We start from the raw sequence: 6,803 nt of genomic DNA, 5'->3' as shown, positions 1-6,803 counted from the left end.
CATCTTTGCTTAGGAAGACACTTGAGTGGAAGAATACAAAATGGTATAGAAAATGCAAGGCATAAGATAATAAAAATGGGAAAATAAACTCTAATACTGGTATTGATTTTCTGCTCCGAAAATCAGTGTTTTTAAATTTTTTCTCTTATCCATGACTTTTACCTCATTGACTTTAGCTGGTACTCTGATAGGTAACACACTTTTTGTATACATGTACACTGTACTATAACTTGTTTATCCCAATTAAATAGTGAAAAGAACCGTAATCATAGTCTCCATTTGCTTCCTGATTTAGACCTTAGATAGAGATGCTCATCTTTTCCTAGCTGGAGAAGGGTGTCATTGGTCCATGTGGTAGGCATGAGGAGTTATTTCTTGAATTGCTGGGCAGTAGGCAACAGCCAACATGGCTTCACTAAGGGCAAATAATGCCTGACAAATTTGGTGGCCTTCTATGACAAGGCTACAGAGATGGTGGATAATCGTTGAGCAATTTATGTCATCTACCTGGATTTGTGCAAGGCATTTGACAGTGTCCCAAATCCTGGTCTCCAAACTGACAAGACATGGATTAGACAGATGGATCACTCAGTGAGTAAGTAATTGGCTGGATTGCTGCACCCAGGGAGTTGTGGTCAATGGTTCAGTGTTTAAGTGGAGGCAGGTCACAATTGGTGTTCCTCAGTGGTGAGTATTGGGACCAGTGCTATTTAATGTCTTCGTTGGAGACACAGACAGTGTGATTGAGTGTATCCACAGCAAGTTTGCTGATAATACCAAGCTGTGTGGAGCAGTCGACACCTTGGAGGGAAGGGATGCCATCCAGAGGGACCTTGACAGGCTGGAGAGATGGGCCAGTGCCAACCTCATGAAGTTCAACAAGGCCAAGTTCACCTTGATTGGCACAACCCCAGGCACAAATACAGGCTGGGGGAGAATGGCTAGAGAGCAGTCCCGAGGGAAAGGATTTGGGGATAGATGAGGTCGACATGAGCTGCCAGTATGTGCTGGAGCCCAGAGGGCCAACTGCATCCTGGGCTGCATCAAAAGAAGTGTGGCCAGCAGGGTCAGGAAGGTGATTCTGCCCCTCTACTCTGATCTGGTGAGGCCATAACTGGAGTACTGTGTACAGCTCTGGAGGCCCCAGCACAGGAAAGACATGGAGCTGTTGGAGAGTGTCCAGGGAAGGATCACGAAGATGATCAAAGGGTTGGAGCACCTCTACTATGAAGACAGGCTGAGGGAGTTGGAGCTGGAGAAAAGAGGGCTCTGGGGAAACCTTATAGGGGCCTTCCAGTACCTGAAGGGGCCTACAGGGAAAGCTGGGGAGGGGCTTTTCACCAGAGAGAGCAGTGATAGGACAAAGGGTAATGGTTTTAAAGTAGATTTAGGTTAGACATCAGGAAGAAATTCTTCACCATGAGGGTAGTAAGGTCCTGGAATAGGTTGCCCATGGAGGTTGTGGATGCTCTCTCCCTTCAGGTTTTCAAGGCCAGGTTGGATGAGGCTTGTGCAGCCTGTTCTAGTGGGAGGTGTCCCTGTTCATAGCAGGGTGGTGGTAACCTGATGATCTTTAAGGTCCCTTCCAACCTTAACCATTCTATGATTCTATGATCCTGTAACAGGCCAAATAGGATGTTTATATGTTTTACAAGAAGAAAGCATATATATGGGCATATACATTGTGTGTGTATGTGCTCATACATACTTCCCTTGGACAGCTTTGCCACATTTTTAATTACTTCAGCTGACCAGCAATCATTGGAACTTGCTACTGCAAATTTGAGTACCTGCAAGTCCTGCATGAGTCAGTTGAACTTATGGCCCTTTGCTTTTATCAGTCTGTTGGCACTGGTGCCGATGTTACTGAGCGTTGTTCAGTATTATGAAGTGCAGTGTGTTACATCACCCTTGCAGAAGCTCACAGCTTCCCTCTGGGTTGCCTTATGGTTTTATGTAGGGCCCACACACACACTGAAAACAGTGTCTTTTCCAATCTGAATAGTTCTATGATTCTATGATTGCTTTCAGGGTGACTCTACCCATCACAGACATGATAAAATGTGTGATACAATGCCAAATGTATTCTGTCCAGACTGGAAATTAAAACATGCGTATCTCAGGTAGGATACATCACCTTGCTATCTCTGTTTCATGGCTGCTTACTGCTGTGCCAGGTCCAGATTTTAGGCTTTTGGGAAAACAAAGTTGGAAGGGAGGGGGCACAGTTAGCTCTTATTGAAAAGCACCTTTCTTGTAAAAATTGTGCATGGTTTGTAACTGTTTCATTACATACTTTGAAATACTCTCTGGTTCACCTGTTTTTCTGAGCTATTTCTCGGTACAAAATATAATATCTGAAAGCATTATTCTAAGAAAGAAATTTAATTAGTAAATTACCCTTTCTTCCTGTGGCTTAGCCTGCAGCTATCAGCCCAACAGGGCTCTATGTTGAAGAGGATAGAAGTGCTGAATGCACAATGCAGTAGAAATATTTTATCCTCCTCTAGAGATTCATAATTCACATTCTTGTCTGTAGAGCCCTGGAATCAGGTAATGTTTCCAGGTGCTGAAATCACAGATGCTACAATATTGGATGGTTGTTTCTTGGCTAATTTCTTCCAGCTTTTTAAAAATTATTTTTCTTGGATTTTTTTTTTTTCGGCAGGATTTTAAGACAGTAATTTATGCTGCCGTTCTGGAAACATGGCCGAGAAAAGTTAAATCTTACATAACATATTCATTAGGGGGTAATTTTATTTCAGTAAGATTTAGTTTAATATTTAAAATTAGGTTGCAGATTTTTGGAAACTAGTTGAAATGGAGTATATGGTCATAGTATTAATAGAACACGCCAAATGTATTTGAAATGCAGACTTTCAGTTTTTCAAAGACAACTAGAAAGCCTTTGATTTTACTCAGATTCACTGCAAACCTGGCATTTCAGAATTACTTTTGTCATGTTCAGAAATCTGATTCCCCTTCTCTGTGAAGGAATCAAATGGGTTCTTTAAGTGTCAAACACAAAGAAACCATGTACCATGTGATGATCTCTGCTGTAGGAAACATCTCAAGGGGCAGAGGATCTGCTCATGGCCATCACGTTTTTCACGCACAGCTCAGAGAGAAAGTGCCTCTGTGACTGGTCTGGTTCAAGCCCCCCGACCCCACATAGCAGACACCTCAAGGAGTATGAGAAGTGTCTTCTTAGCTGCTGCACTGGGAAGCCTGGTGAGAAATGAGAGTGATTTCCTAAGCACCCTTTTTTGAGCAGGAAAATGCTGCAGAGGTACCTGATGTCTGTGCCACATGAAGACATGCTCTTTCTTTGTGTACTGTGTGAAATAGTCTGGTCCATTGACTCATATTATTCAGAGCTATCACACTTTTTGGGTACAGGTCCTAGGCTAAACAAAGAACACCAAAAGCCAATTTCCATGACAAACTGTATGCAGTATTTTTAAAATGTTAAACTCATAGGGAAAATGCAGCAATATACTGGTTATAAATGGTTTACCCATTTGTAGATGAATTATGTTATAGCTGGATAAAGACATAAAATGTCACCAAGAAATATGTCACTGCACTCTTTTCCAGTAAATTAAGCATTAGTTCAAATAAATTCCATATGAAATCTGAAGACTCTCACTGGCAATTTTGGAAAGCATTCAGAAGAGTTCTGTTTGTTTTCTGGTACACATTACCTTATGAGAACAACTGTTTGGTGTTGGGTTTTTTGTGTTTGTTTTTTTGTGTGTGTGTGGTTTTGTTTGGGTTTTTTTTCTTCACTGTTTAGAATAATAACACAGCACGAAGTAACTTTTTCTTCCAAAGCAAATTGAGAGTGATTTACAGCTGTTGATCACCTCTCCTATTGCCAAAGTCAAACTAAACTCAGGGTGAAAAATAGCAGGAAGAACTGTTACTTTAGGATAAACAGATTTTGTTTCCAGCTGAAACTACAGAGTGTGTGTTAGCCAGTAATCATACAGGCAGGGCTGGCACAGAGTGAATTAATTAGTGCATCCATCTGAAGGAAGCCTGCCATCTACTGAGGCACTCACAGCCTCTGCCGCAGCACCCAGCTCCTCAGCCAAGGACGAGCAGCACCCTTCTGTGCTCTGTCTGGGAGAACTGAAATTAAAGTGCATATGCTGGTAGATGTGCAGGCGTCCATTACAGCTTTGTGGGGAAAAAAAATAAAAAGAGAAAAGAAAAAAAATGGGCTCAACTTTTTGTCAAAGCTGAGTCTTGGGTAAGAGTTACTGCTTCTTAAGTTTTGCTTCATCATGTCTGATGTTAAGCAATCCAAAATTAGAAAGTGGACTGATTCTCTGTTTAATCTGACTATACATAACAATAACCCTGGGTGAAAAAAACATGTGAGATTATGAGATTTATACCTTTTTGAAGAGATTGTGAGTGAGAACTTAAGTGAAGCTCTACAAATAGCATTGCATAGTATCATGGGGCCTTTTACTGTTTTGACAGATATTTGGATTCTATGAAAAGTTAAATAAGGTTATAAAGAGATTTATTTTTTTTTCCATATGTGCATGTAAAACATTACCAAAATTAATATTTGCATGTTTTCTTTAAGTGAGGTCCAGTGGGAAGTAAAAGAAAAGAAACTGAACAATTGCTAAAGCTTTTCACAAAATATTTTAATAAGGATGTAACAGCTTCCACATTAGCAGTTTTTAAACTAAAAGGAGCTGACTCATACTCCATTGAAGTGAATTAGGATTTTTTATCTCATTTCAATAAGCTTTGAACCAAACAACTTTGAAATACTAAATTTATACATTAATTTGACAGTGCCTAATTTTTGGTGAAAGAAACATACAAAGTAGGATCCTGCTTTTTGCTGCTGAGAAAAGTTAAAGGGTATAATTTAACAAAGACCTGTCGTAAGTCCACCACCATAAATGCTGATGCCTTAATTGTCAGCTTTACACTTAACACTGTACTTAAGCACCATTTCTACCAGTACAATGCTAGGAGTGTGCTGCTACTAGAGATTTTTCCCCATCTTATGCTTCAGATTGCCAGTAGTTATCATTAATACAACCACAGTATTGTGCTAGAGAAGTTATTTGTCCCAGCTACTGGGACACCTGCCACTGTGTGACATTGTTAACATAGGTGGTAGGAAGCAGAAACCATAGCTGCTTATTTCAACACAATCCGTACCAACTCTTATGTCTGGGGTAAGACGGAGCAGGGATAGGAGGTGTTGCTTAATCAGCTGCCATTTATTAAACAAGAAAGCTTCGTTCATCTATACAAAAATTGTTCTGTCATTAGAGGGGAAGAGGAAAAATTCAAGAGAGATAATTTTTGTGGAGGAGACAATGTAGATGAAAGAATTAGAAAAAGTTACAATCTCTTTATGTGAAAAGGAGCCTTCTTGAGCATCACCCATTTTAAATGCAACCTTGCAAGCAGCCACCACAGACATAAGTACACAGTATAAATTGCTTTAGAGAAACATATTCACAACACAGTGACAAGAATCAAATAAAAAAAAAAAAGCAAAAAGACATCTGGCACACACTGAAAATAGGAATTCTCAGAAATGAAACACGGAGAAGCTCTGGGTCAGTATATTACATTGGCAACATATGAAACCCATTTTACATTTTTAGTGCGACACAAGAAACTGGAGCTAGGGTAATAGCTATTCTCAAACAGCTATTTTTTATTTGTCAAGTATTTATTTCAGAGCCTGATGGAGATTTTGAAATTAATCCTTCTTTTTCCATGTAGGCTAAAGTGACTTTGTGGCCACCCAGGTCATTCAAAACTGTCCCAGCTCCCTTCATCACTGTTTCACAGCAGATGGAGCAGGCTCAAGACAATAACTTCACAGTCTAGCGCTCCCTTTAAACTTTAATATTAGCACACTTTATTGTATGTATGGACAGATTCAAGCATTTCCCAGCTCAGTGCTCCCCCTGACTCTCGGCTCAGTGCTCTGCTCCCTGTGACTCACGGGGCTGTTTATCTCCCATTATGAGCAGCCAGCTGCACAGCCCTGAAGCACAGCATTAATCCCATTATTTTTTTCCATAGACCTTTTCTGCTCTGCTTCTCCTGAGTGTAACATGGAAAGGCAGAACCCCGTGTGGTAGAAGCTGTCTGCAAAGCAAAGAACAGCTCCATGACTATACTGCTGCTTTTCCTGGGGTCCTTTTTCTCCCCATGCTCTTTTTTTATTGGGGGTGAAAGGGGAGGGCAGAGAGAGAGGCTACTTTCTCCTTCCTGTGGGAGGACAAGATGAGTGTCATGAGGGCACTTCTTCCAGCTTTTCTACTCTTTGGAAGGAAGGTACACACTGACAGCTGCTGAGCAGGGTTGCTTTCAGTTAGTAGGAGTCTGAGCCTGAATGCTGGGGCTTGGCTGAAGCAGGCTCAAATCAGTGACCTGGGGCATCCCCCCAACAAAGGAGGACAACCTGTACAAAAGGTGAAGGGACCCATACAGCCACTCGTCAGACAGAGGGATGGCAGAGCCTGGCTGCCTGACCCTAAGTTGACGCATGAGTGCGGCAATTTGCTAAGTAGGTGTCAAAGCATCAGGGAATGCATCCACTCTCCAGGGAGGCAGATGGGGGAGCAAAGGGGATGATGGGGCAGCAGACTGAAGGCGTGGGGTTTTCTTCACTCTTTCTTGTGCCAAACACCACTGTTGGTGGGCAGGATCAAAACCCCTCCCTCCCGGCCTCCCCATGCCATGGCCCTGGCCTCGCTCACCCTCCTGCTGGGGCGCAGTGGGGGAGCGGGGGGGCAGGGAGGATTCAC

The sequence above is a fragment of the Chaetura pelagica genome, unplaced genomic scaffold (genome assembly GCF_000747805.2).
Source record: "Chaetura pelagica isolate M959 unplaced genomic scaffold, ChaPel_1.0 scaffold11, whole genome shotgun sequence".
NCBI lineage: Eukaryota > Metazoa > Chordata > Aves > Apodiformes > Apodidae > Chaetura > Chaetura pelagica.
This window is presented reverse-complemented; position numbering follows the sequence as displayed.